The 13,917-nt window shown below is 45.5% G+C and overlaps 1 protein-coding gene across 1 annotated transcript in view; it reads left to right on the forward strand.

Annotated features, from left to right (window-relative positions):
- Window positions 1–13,917, forward strand: part of USP9X (ubiquitin specific peptidase 9 X-linked) — a 5,037,693-nt gene that overhangs the window by 823,473 nt on the left and 4,200,303 nt on the right. The window lies entirely within an intron of this gene.

The raw sequence follows: 13,917 nt of genomic DNA on the forward strand, positions 1-13,917 counted from the left end.
ACTTCTTTCCATGCTGGGCAAGGAGTGTTGGCTGGTAACTCTAGATCTCAAGGAGGCATACCTGCACGTCCCCATTCGACCAAATTGCAGAAGATACCTCAGATTTCTTGCAGGATCAGAGCATTATCAATTCTCAGCATTGCCCTTTGGCTTATCTACTGCGCCCAGAGTATTCACAAAATGCCTGGCATCAGTAATCGCTCACTGCAGAGTACAGGGAATCCAAATTTATCCATACCTGGACGACTGCCTGTTACAAGCGGACAACAAAAGCAAGCTGACAACAGATTTACAAAGGGTCATTTACTTGCTACAAGCCCTGGGATACACAGTCAATTTACAAAAGTCAAGGCTGATACCATCCCAGACAAGAACTTTCTTGGGCGCGGAATTGGACACAGTCAAACAGATGGCATTCCTAACTGCAGAAAAACAAAAAGAGCTCCCTCTTTACTTCTTGGCATTAACAAAGCAGAACAAACTAACAGCAAGAAAAGTTCTGCAGGCCTTGGGCTTCATGGCATCATGCATAATCTTGGTCCCACATGCCAGACTACATATGAGAAAGTTACAGTGGTACCTAAAGAATTTATGGTCTCAACACAGGCACATCTTAGAAACAGAAATACTACTAATCCCATGCTTAAAGCAGGAGTTCCTATGGTGGGCTCGTTGCTGCCAGTCAAACCCAGGCTTGCCCTTCCGCAACTTTCAAGCAAACCAAACCATCACAACGGACGCCTCAGACCTAGGATGGGGGGCACACATGCTGGACAAATGCGTACAAGGACTGTGGACTCAGGACCAGCTGCACCTGCACATAAACCAAAAAGAAATGCTGGCAGTAAAACTGGCAATCCTAAAATTCAGACCATTCCTCAAAGAAGGCCATTTGATGATAAGGACAGACAACACCACAGTCATGTGGTACATCAACAAACAGGGAGGCACTCATTCTTACCCCCTATGCAGAATGACTTTGGACCTTTGGAATCTGGCTCTCAGCTACAACATCCAGTTACAGGCAATATTTGTACCGGGAAAAGAGAACACCCTAGCAGACATTTTAAGCAGAACCACCTCGGATGCTCACGAATGGATGCTACACCCGACATCTTCAAGGCCATCACAAAGGAATGGGGAATGCCACAAATAGATCTATTCGCTTCCCCACAAAATCACCAGCTCAAAAAATTCTGCACAAGGACATTCCACCCACTTGCATGGAAGGTGGACTCTCTATCCTTCAGCTGGAAGGGCCTGACAGCATATGCATTTCCACCTCTTCCCTTGATGCACAAGGTACTACTGAAAATCAAAGAGGAACATCCAAGGATAATTCTGATAGCTCCGAACTGGCCAAGACAACACTGGTACCCATTGCTGAGGAGCATGTCTCGGGAGAAAATGTGGTCAATACCCCTAATGCCTCTGATGTTAACTCAGAACAACAACAACATCATACATCCAAACCTAAAAACCTTGCAACTGACTGCCTGGAACATCACATAGCAGTAACTAACCCAGACCTTTCACAAAGGGTTAAAGACATTATCCTTGAAGCCCGCAGACCTTCAACAAGAAGGAACTATGCAGGAAAATGGAAAAGGTTCGTCATTTGGAGTACTGAAAGAGGAAAAGATGTGTCTAACATAGATATTGCTAACATTCTGGAGTACTTGGCAGAGCTTCTACATGCAGGCCTGTCCTATTCCTCCAAGATACATGCATCAGCTATTTCAGCAGAATACAGCTTTGATCCTCCTGTCTATTCACATCCTCTACTCAGGCAGTTCCTCAGAGGGATCAAGAATGTAAAACCTCCTAGGAAACCACCATTACCAGCATGGGACTTAAATTTTGTACTAGAAAAGTTGACACTCCCTCCGTTTGAACCAGCAGCAACAGCAGATCTACAACACCTGTCATGGAAAACTACTTTCCTACTGTCTATTACTTCAGCAAGGAGGGTTTCAGAACTACAGGCCTTAATGGCAGTGCAACCCTTCCTAATCTTCCATCAAGATAGGGTGTCCATGAGAACTAATCCTACATTTATGCCTAAGGCGGTATCCAGAGTGTCTTTAAACCAGGCAATCCACCTACCTAGCTTCTTTCCAAATCCACAAAACAGAGGTGAAAGAATAATGCATACCTTGGATGTACATAGACAGTTACGCTACTACCTGGACAGAACCAAAGGTAACAGAAAAACTGACCAGCTCTTTGTAGCCTATGCAACAGGAAGGGAAGGAAAAGCAATTTCCAAACAATCTCCAAATGGATAGGAAATTGCATAAGATTCTGTTACTCCTACCATGGAAAACCAATTCCACAGAACATAAGACCTCACTCAACAAGGGCTACATCCACTACCACAGCTTTCTTAAGAGGAGTGGCAACCAAGGACATTATTGAGGCGGCTACTTGGACCTCCGTGCATACATTTGCCAAGCATTATAATTTACCTCTATATTCTAGATCCCGAGCAGGGTTTGCCACTGCTGTACTGCAAGGGATCCTGACTACACCATAACTTTTATTCCTCCTCCCCTAGTTTGGCTATGGTATTCTACCCATTTGTTATGACTGCAGATGCATCCATGAAGGACATAGTACAGTTTTGTACCTACCATAAATGTAGATGTCCGAACTGGATAGCATCTGCAGTCAGGATTACCTCCCTCCTTCCATCTGCGGTACTCCTAGGGTATTTACCCTCCTAATAGCTAGCTGGGGGGGGAGTCTCTTATGGTGTATTTGTTTGTATATATGTACATACATGTTTATTTTTTGTGTTTGCCTTCTACTATTTTGGAAACATTGGCATCTATCCAAAATTTAGCTTTCCAAGAGGGCAATTGGCATATGGGGCAAGAAACACTGAGAAAAATGGCGTCGGCTGATGCCTTTATACCCGAAGACCAGCAGAGATGACGTCGGGTGAAGTGCGACATCAGCCGAAGCCGGACCCGGACTTTGGAATCCGGCCGACCGAAGGGCTGCCTGACGACAGGACAACCCATTTGTTATGACTGCAGATGCTATCCATTTCGGACATCTACATTTATGGTAGGTACAAAACTGTATTTTTCCCCTGATACCGAAACTCATACAGAAAGCAATATCGTTGGGTTGCAAAATGATCCTCATTGCCCCCTACTGGCCTCGACGGATATGGTTTCCGTTCCTGCACCATTACCTTCTCTATCAGCCCTGGACTCTGGATCCGATTCCAGACCTACTGATTCATCAGTCAGGCTGGCTGCATCAGTCCCTTCAAACATTCCAGCTCACAGCTTGGTTGCTCCACTTCCAACCTTAGCCAGGCTTCCCAGCATTTCCCCGGCCGTGGGTGAGATTCTCCTTTTAAGTCCACAACTAGAAATACTTATGGTAGCAAATGGAAACTTTTTTCTTGGGCAGAGGCTAGCAACGTAGATCCTTGCAGCCCCAGTCCACGAAATTTTGGAGTTCTAGCACAACTTTTTCATTCTGGGTCTGCTTCTGCTACAATCGGGGTTCAATTGGCAGCCATTTCTAACTTTCATGTTGGGTTGTCTAATTCAAACATTATGTCTCATAAGCTCTGTAAAGCCTTTTTAAGAGGGACTAGTCTCCTTAGACCTCCAGTGAGAGGTCCCCCTTCTCCTTGGGACCTTAATTTGGTACTAACCTCCTTAATTATGCCCCCCTTTGAACCTGCAACATCCTGCTCCATTAAGTTTTCTATCTTGGAAAACACTTTCTGGTAGCTATTACTTCAGCCAGACGCGTCTTCAGGCACTACGTGTTCGTCCTCCATACTTGGTCTTTCATAAGGACAGGGTTGCTCTGAGGACTAAGCCCCGTTCCTTCCGAAGTCTGCTCAGAAAACAATTTAAACCAATCTATAGACCTTCCTTTGTTTTTTCCCTAACCACACCAACAAGGCAGAATACAAATTACACCAATTGGATGTTCATAGACAATTGCGTTTTTACTTGCTTAGGACTAAGGATATAAGGAAGTCGGACCAGCTATTCCTTTCCTACTCTCTAGGCAAACAAGGTCTCCCAGTTTCCACAGTGACCTTCTCCAGGTGGTTGTTTCACATTATTACTTTAATTTATCAATTGAGAAACAGAGTTGTCTATCAAACCAAAAGGTCATTCTACTAGGGCTTTGGCCACCTCTGTAGCTTTCCAATCCAGGTTGCCCATGGATTCTATCTGTCCAGCTGCTACGTGGGCAAATCCTCATACCTTTATTTCTCATTACAAGCTAGATATGGTCTCCAGGAGCAGAGCTGACTTTGGTTCCACTGTTCTGAACTCTGTTCCAATGACCCACCAAGGATTGTAGGTGCTAGGAAACCTGTCCCAACCAGCAAGAACGAAGGTGAGATAGACAACTTAACATAAAGAAGTTATGTATCTACCATAACGTTCCATGTTAGTTGTCTTCATCTCGCCTTCTTTCTTAAGTCCCACCCTCCGTCCCCCTGTCCTGTTGGATCGAGAGGAGTTTTGGTTTCACTGGCCGAGTGTTCTCTGGTTTGCTTCCTCTACTGACTTAGAGAGTATGACAGGTATGCTTAACCTGTTTGTTTGGACAGGTTGATTCTCTGGCTATGTCTGGGGTTAGCTATTACAAACAAGATCTGGGTAGCTAGCGCTAGGCATCATGGGATAACGGGTAGCCTTGTGCCAATAAACAGCTCTCTAGCTGCAGAAGATGGCCAAATCGGGGCCGAGGATAGTCTCCAATCCCAACCAGCAAGACAGAAGACGAGATGAAGACAACTAACATGGAACGTTATGGTAGGTACATAACTTTTTCCTGTCATTCCTTGCCTGCAACATGAGTTCCTATGGTGGGCAGAGGCCTGTCACCAAAACAAGGGACTGTCATTCATTCCACCCCCTGCCACCGAAACCCTGATTAGACTCATCAGATTGTTTGGGGGGGCCCATCTGGCAGGGGGGTGCATTCAGGACGAATGGTGCCCAAATCAAATGCACCTGCATATCAACCAGAAAGAAATACTAGCTGTACAGAATGCCCTGACAGCTTTCAAGGACTTTCTTCATCCAGGACAACTACTGATAAATACGGACAAATCCACAGTTATATGGTACATAAACAAGCGGGGGGGGGTACCCACTCCTACCCCCTTTGCAGACTAGCCATGGCCTTGTGGAACCCAGCCTTGATTTACCAAATACGTCTAGAAGCTCAATTCCTGCCAGAAAAGCAAAATACTCTGGCAGACTAAGCAGAAATCTTTTGGACCCTCACGAATGGAAACTGGATCCACAAGTCTTCAGCATGTTGACACGAAAATGGGGGAGCCCAGACATAGATCTTTTTGTCTCTCCCCAAAACTATCAGTTGGACAAATTCTGCACAAGAATTCATCAAAAAAATCTTGGAAAGTGGATGCTCTCTCCTTCAGCTGGAAAAAACTATCAGTCTATACCTTTCTCCCTCTGCCTCTGCTCTCCCAGGTTTTACTAAAAGTCAGACAAGAAAAACCGAAAATGTTTCTGATTGCTCCAGACTGGCCTTGCCAGCACTGGTACCCGCTCCTACGCAATATGTCACACCTTCCTCCGTGGTACCTGCCTCAGACACCTTGTCTACTATCTCAGCAGAACTATCAAATTCTGCGCACACTGCTCCAAACTCTGAATCTTGCAGCTTGGCTAATCAACTAATTTCACCAGTCACATCTCGGTAAACCTGTGATAAATGTCATTTTGGAGGCTAGAAGGTCTAGTACTAGAAAATCTTATGCTGATAAATGGAAAAGATTTTGTGCCTGGAACCAAGCACAAGGAATAAACACAGCAATGCCCAATATTCCTCAGATTCTGCCATATTTAACTGAGATGCTTCATAAGGGCCCATCTTCTATAAAAATCCATGCCTCTGCCATTTGTGTTTATTACAACACAGAACCTCCTCTTTTCTCATCCCCTTCTAAAGCAGTACCTCAGAGGGGCCAAAAATTTGAGACCTCCCAGGAGAGCACCAACTCCTGCATGGGACCTCAATTTTGTGCTGGAAAAACTCGCCCTACCTCCTTTTGAACCAGCTGCTACTGCGGACATGCAATTTCTCTCTTGGAAAACGGCTCTTATTTTAGCAGTCACTTCAGCTAGAAGGATTTCAGAACTGCAGGCCCTTATGGCAGTGGAGCCTTTCATTATCTTTTACCCGGACAGGGTGACCCTCAGGACCAATCCATCCTTTATGCCTAAGGTGGTATCCAGTGTGGCTCTTAATCAGATCATTCATCTGCCAACTTTTTTCCCAAATCCAAAGAGCAAGGGGGAGCGGAGTCTGCATTCATTGATGTACACAGGCAACTAAGATTCTACTTAAACAGGACAAAATCTCTAAGAAAATCTGAGCAATTACTGGTGGCATTTGCTGCAGGGGCAGAGGGGAAAGGCTAGTTCAAAGCAGACTATTTCAAAATGGATAAGCCTGTGTGTTCGTTTCTGCTACATGCACCATGGTAAACCTGTCCCCAAGGGGATCAGATCTCATTCCACCAGGGCTGCATCTACTTCTGCAGCCTTTCTCAGTGGAGTTCCTGGCAGAGACATTTTAGAAGCTGCTACTTGGAGCTCAGTTCATGCGTTCACCAAACATTACCATTTACCTCTTCTCTAAATCCAGAGCAGGCTTTGCCACTGCTGTCCTGCAGGGCCTTATAGCTGCTCCTAATGCTGTATAATTCCGTCCTCTCAACCATAACTTTGGGATTCTACCCAAATGTAATGACTGCAACAGAAACACGAAGAACATAGTACAGTTGTGTACACTTACCATAAATGTAGATGTTAGTGTATTCACTGTTGCAGTCCTGGTTACCCACCTGCCAGCCCCCTATTTCTCTCATACCGCTTTTTCTTTTACTATGCTCAAAAGCCTTTTTGGTATATTTGCTTTTAGTTGGAGGTATATTTTTTGTGTTCTAAATTACATGCATATTTATATTTATATATATTTTGCTCCCCATTTGGGGGGCACCTGACATCTGGGGCAAGAAAAACTGATTAAAATGGCGTTGACTGCATGTTTTATACCCCTGACGACTTGACGTCATGGGAAAAGAGGCAGCAACTGACGCAGGACCCAAGACTTTGCTATTCAGGCCAACTGAGGGCAACCTGCTAGCAGATTACCCAAATGTAATGACTGCAACAGTGAATACACTTGAACATCTACATTTATGGTAAGTGTACACAACTGTACCTTCCAATGATGGCTTGCCTACTTCCAGAAAAAATACTGTTTCTCGCCACTTTAAGGAAATGATCCCACTTCAATTTCTCATGGCCAGAGAGTTCCTTTGACTCCTGGGTTACATGGCTTCCATCCCCATGGTGTACCCTTGACAAGGCTATACATGAAGTTTCAGTGGTTTCTGAGGACAGTCAGGAAGCAGTGTCGTCACCCTTTGGAATATGTAATTCCACTTTTGCCCTGTTTAACGAGAAAGTTAGTGGTGCATATCACAGGTTACAAAAAGAAACCAGGCCTTTCCCTCTAACCAGGATCTGTACAAAGATGTATCAGACACGGGCTGGGGTGCAACTCGAGAGAATTGGAGGGTGAGAGATGTTTGGACTCCAGTCAGAGGAGCATATCAACATCAAGCAACTGAGGGCTCTGATTTTTCCACTAAAAATTTTCAAAGGCAAAATCTAACAAGGAGTGTTGAGATGGTTCACAGACAACACCACAGTCCTCTGGTACATCAACAAGCAGCGAGGGACAAATTCCTACCTCCTTTGCAGATTGACCCTGTATGCCTGGAAGTTTGTTCAATTCTCGGCCAGGTTTCCCTGCAAGCTGTGTACATTCCATCAGCTCAGAATGCGATTGCAGATTCATTAAGCAGGTCTATGACCCATTTCCACGAATGGATGTTAAACAGGGATGTGTTCCTGGACCTGGTCCATCGAAGAGGTACTCCACAGGTGGATCGGTTTGCCTTCCCCGTGAACAGACACCTTCACAAATACTGTTCCAGGGTCCCAAACCATGGAACATGGAGAGTAGATTTCCTTTCCTTTCCATGGTATAGGATGTTTGCGTATGCATTCCCCTTCCCTTTCCTCTGATCCAGAAAGTTCTGCTGAAAATTCAGAAAGAACAGCCAAAAATCTTGCTGGCGACTCCCTTTTGGCCAAGACTGCATTGGTTCCCCCCTTCATCAGCTAGCCAAGGGCAATCACCACAAGTTACCCCACAGGATGGAACTCCTCACACATGACAAGGGGGCTCTAATACATCCTCAAATCTCTACCCTAAATCTTACTCTGTGGGTGAAGGGGCTTTGATCCCCTTTAGACACTTTTACACTGAGGACATGCTAGAGATTCTGTAGGAGGCTAGAAAATCCTATCTATCCAAATGGAAAAGGTTTTCTGTCTGGTGTCTAATAAATAAAAAAAAAAAAAATAAACACCATCGATGGATCCACCAGTAGTCCTGTCTTACCTGTGTGAGCTGATGATAGGTGGCTTGTCATACTTTTCCATCAAGGCACATCTGCCATTTCAGCATGCTTCCCTTTGACTCCTCCCTTGATGTCCTTCAAGAATGCAACTGCAGTCATAACATGTGGGTTGTCCTGCCTCAGGCAGCCCTCGGTCGGCCGGATTCCAAAGTCTGGGTCCGACGTTGGCTGATGTCGCATTTCTCTCCATCAGAGCGGCTGGAGTACATAAGCATCAGCCGACGCCATCATCTTCAGTCTTTTTTGCCGCGCGGTGCCCGAAGCAGAAGCAGTTCGCAAGTGCCGGTCGGTCAGCTCCTGTATTCTTCGATTCCGAAGTCATCAAAAAAGCTAAGTACCCCGTTTGGGACCTTTTCTTGCCTCAGCTGATGTCAGAAATTACTGAAAAAGTTAACAATTGTCTTTCTTGTGGTAAACAAATACCTCATAAGGATTTCCACTCTTACTGTCTTCCTTGCCTGGGCCCAGACCACGGCGTCTCGGCCTGTGTGGCCTGTGCTCGCTTCAAGTGCACGCTCAGGCGCCGGGCAGAGTTCGCTGAAGATTTTTTCGGCGAAAAATTCGCTTACACAATGCCGTCGGATCTTCCGACATCGCAAACTCCCACGAAACGAAAAGACCGGGACCGACATCCTCGGCCCACGTCTACAACCGACTCCACGCCAAAACCTATCGCGGGTGCTCCGGTTCCCTCTGAGACTGTCTCTCCACTGCTCCGAACCGAAGACACCACATTACCGACGACTCCGATTCCGGATATCACTCCGCCAGTTATGGATTTTCCTCCGGATACCGAAACCGAGGAAATGCCTGAGACCATTGCTGTAGACAAGGTCACTCCTGCACGTGGAGCTGCCAGGCCTCCTATGGCCATGTCTATTAAGGCCTACACCAGGGCTAAGGCAGCCAGCAAAACAAAGCATCTTACTACTAAAACGTTTCCTCAGCCTACTCCAGAGACACAAGTTACGTCTATGGCTGCTGATTTAATTTCTATGATTAGAGGTTCATAGGCCCATCCTGAGAGAGGATCCCAGCCTCCTTCTGATAAAAGGCCCCGGGTTGAACCCTCTGACCCTATTCCGTCAGATGAAGACTCTGAGGGCTCTGTCCACTCTGATAGCCAGGAAGAGCTCTTCCAGACCTATGAGGACTCGGATGCAGAGGATTCCATCCCCTCGGCCTCCCCGCATGAGGATATTTCTTTTGGGGAAGTTCTGCATACCATGAGGGAACATTTCAAGTGGCAAGGCCAGGAATATTCAGATTCCAGAAAACGCCTTCGGACTTTCCTTAAGAAGCCCCAGCACAGGCCCTTAGCTATTCCTCCTGTACTTGATGTTTTGGATGATTTATATTCTGACTCTAGTGTTACCCCTGACTCTCTTCCTCCTGCTCCAGCCAAGCCAGACAGGTATTACAGGGTCCCAGAAACTCATTCCCATTTATTCAGGGCCCATACTGCTGATTTGGAAACTATTTCTCAGGGGCCTAAAGGAGTTTCAGCTTCCACCTCTAAAAATCCATTGCCCTCCAACAGGGAAGCTAGGTCATTAGAGAGATGGGGCAAAAGGTTTACACATCCACTACCTTATCTATGAGAGCTTTGAATTGCCTTTTTCATATGTTACAATATCAGGATTTCCTGTTAGAAGATTTACAAAAACATTGGCCACTCCTGATCCTTTAGACAGGAAGGCTTTGCAGGAAGCAGTACATAACACTCAGCAAGTAAGCAATCACTTCCTGCAGTGTGGATATGATGCACTGGAAGCTTCATGTAGGGCAGCTATGACAGGGGCAGTCATTCGTAGACATGCGTGGTTAAAGATCAACCTCTACCAGATCATGTAAAGGCAAAACTTCTGGATGCACCTTTGGAAAAGAACAAGCTTTTTGGTGCTAATGCTAAGGATGTGTTAAAGACCATCGAGGAAAAAGCAAAATCAGTTCAGACAGTGAAAGATTTCCTCCAGGTTCAACCCCCCAGATTCAGTAGGAATTGGCCTTCAAAAAACTGGTCCTTTCCTAATCCAGAAAAGTTTCAAAGGGGTAAAAACAGACGTGGCCGAGGAAGAGGCCAATACAGAGGTCCTTACAGGGGACGACAATGGCAGCCAGGAAACCAAAGAAGTGACGCAGGGGTTTCACCTGCCCCACAGCCACAATCTCATTGACTTTACTTCCGCCTACCAGGGAACAAATAGAAGCTCCCTTGGGCGGGAAATTATCTCTGTTTGCAGAAAATTGGCACAGACTGACAAAGGACAAATGGATTTTGGACATTATAGACCGAGGCTACAGGTTCCATTTTCATACCTTGCCAAGAAAACAAGGCATGCCAAACCTACCACAAAACCAGAGGGCAGAGGCTATCAAGCAAATCTCTCTGCTGACTCGGATGAAAGCAATAGAAAGAGTTCCACAACAAGAACAAGGCCAGGGGTTTTACTCAAGACTGTTCCTTGTTCCAAGAAAATAATCTCAATGGAGACCAATACTGGATTTGTCCGCATTAAACACCTTTCTCATAGTACCAAAGTTCAAAATGCTGACTCTACAGCAACTCCTTCCCATGCTGGGCAAGGGGTCTTGGCTGATTACTCTGGACCTCAAGGAGGCATACCTGCATGTCCCTATCAGACACAGCTGCAGAAGATACCTCAGATTTCTTGCAGGGCCAGAGCATTATCAATTCTCAGCATTGCCATTTGGCTTATCTACTGCGCCCAGAGTATTCACAAAATGCCTGGCTTCAGTAATTGCTCATTGCAGGCTCCAAGGGATACAAATTTACCCGTACCTGGACGACTGCCTCATACAAGCGGACGACAAATTGATGTTGACAAAAAACTTGGACTATGTCATACGATTACTTCAAGCTCTGGGATACACAGTCAACTTTCAAAAGACAAGACTGCAGCCATCCCAGCAAATAATCTTCTTAGGAGCCAAATTAGACACAGCCTCTCAAATGGCTTACCTGATAGAAGACAAGCAAGAGAAGTTAACTCATTACTTCAAAGGTTTAGCAAAACTCACCCAGATGACTGCAAGGAGATTCCTACAGGCCCTGGGTTACATGGCATCCTGCATTCTCCTGGTTCCATTAGCAAGACTACACATGAGAGAGCTTCAATGGTACCTAAAAAGCATTTGGTCTCAGCACAGCAACAACTTGGAGGCAACCATACCGCTCATTCCATGCCTACAAAAGGGAATTCCTATGGTGGGCCTCTGTGAGCCAGGCCAACACAGGTATGTCATTCAAAAAACCACAGATAACACAGACCATGACCACAGACGCCTCAGACCTTGGATGGGGGGCGCACATGGAAGTCCGGTGTATACAAGGGCAATGGTCTCAAAAGGAAACACATCTGCATATAAATCAAAAGGAAATGCTGGCAGTAATGCATGCCATCGAGGCCTTTCAACACCAACTTCAACAAGGCCATTTACCGATACGGACAGACAACACCACTGTGATGTGGTATATAAACAAGCAGGGGGGCACCCACTCTTACCTCCTTTGCAGACTGACAATGCATCTTTGGGAAAAATCACTGAGCCTAAACATCCAGTTACAATCCCAGTTTGTTCCAGGCAAAGACAATGTGCTGGCAGACAGCCTAAGCAGGAATTTCACAGATCCACATGAGTGGAGGTTACATCCGAAGATCTTCACACAAATCACTTCGACATGGGGCAGGCCAGAAGTAGACCTATTTGCCTCTCACCTCAACCATCATCTACAAAAATTCTGCACAATGACATACCATCCAAAAGCTTGGAAAATAGATGCTCTCTCATTCAACTGGAACTTCCTGACAATCTATGCATTCCCACCTCTGCCACTGATGACCTCAGTACTACTGAAGATCAAAGCAGAGAGACCCAAGGGAATCATAATAGCTCTTGAATGGCCAAGACAACACTGGTACCCACTACTACGGAGCATATGTCACACCAGGAGGTGGGCCCTTCCCCAATGGCCTCTACTTTTGACTCAACACAATCTCAAAACAGTGCATCCAAACCTTCAGACACTGCAGCTAACAGCCTGGGAGATCCCATAAATAACCTCAACCTATCTCTCCAAGGAGGTTCAGCGGATACTAACAGAGGCTCGAAGACCATCCACCAGAAAGGTTTACTTAGCAAAATGGAAGAGATTCAGCAATTGGAATACCAGCAAGGGGCATGATGCATCATTGTTGAACATCCCACTCATCTTGGAATATTTGGCGGATATGCTAAAGAAAGGCCTCTCATATTCTTCCATAAAGATACATGCATCAGCTATTTCAGCTAGATATAACACTGATCCTCCTGTCTTTTCACACCCTTTGCTAAGGCAATTCCTCAGGGGAATCGAGAACATCAAGCCACCAAGAAAGGCCCCAGTGCCAGCCTGGGACCTCAATTTTGTCCTAGAAAAACTGACTCTACCTCCTTTTGAGCCAGCAGCTTCAGTTGACTTGCAATTTCTCTCATGGAAGACAGCTTTCCTGTTGGCACAATTACCTCAGCAAGAAGGGTTTCGGAACTACAGGCCCTAATAGCAATACCACCGTTCATAATTTTTCACAGAGACAGGGTTTCATTAAGGACCAACCCTACTTTTATGCCAAAGGTGGTATCTAGGGTTTCTTTGAATCAAGCTATTCATTTGCCTGCTTTCTTCCCCAATCCTGAGAATAAGGGGGAAAGACTGTTACATACCTTGGACATTCACAGACAACTTCGATACTACCTGGACAGAACCAAGGCCAGTAGGAAGTCTGAACAACTTTTTGTAGCTTACGCCCCTGCAGTCCAAGGAAAAGCAATTTCAAAACAGACAATTTCAAAATGGATTGGACATTGCATCAGATTTTGTTATTCCTTTCATGGAAAGACTGTTCCAGCCAATGTCAGACCACATTCCACAAGAGCTACAGCCACCTCTACAGCATTCTTAAGAGGAGTGCCTACTAGGAACATTCTAGAAGCTGCTACATGGAGCTCCGTGCATACATTCTCCAAACACTACAATCTCCCTCTATACTCCAGATCCAGAGCAGGCTTTGCTTCGGCAGTCCTGCAGGGTTTGATTGCCACACCATCTTTTTCCTAGAGCATACCTCCTCCCCCAGCTAAGCTATGGTATTCTACCCACATGTTATGACTGCAGTTGTGTTCTTGAAGGACATAGTACAGTTTTATTCCTACCATAAATGTAGATGTCGGATAGACATGCAACTGCAGTCGGATTTTCCCTCCCTCCATACCCCTCTATGCCTAGGACCCTCTCCTATCCCTATTTCTCTTATCTGGGGATATCTGTTATGGTGTATTTGTTTTATTGCTCATTTATTTCTCTGGAATCCTGTTTTTGTCTTCCAATTTGATTACAG

Source organism: Protopterus annectens, chromosome 5.part0, assembly GCF_019279795.1.
Source record: "Protopterus annectens isolate FY-2018-M chromosome 5.part0, PAN1.0, whole genome shotgun sequence".
NCBI classification, from domain to species: Eukaryota; Metazoa; Chordata; order Ceratodontiformes; family Protopteridae; genus Protopterus; species Protopterus annectens.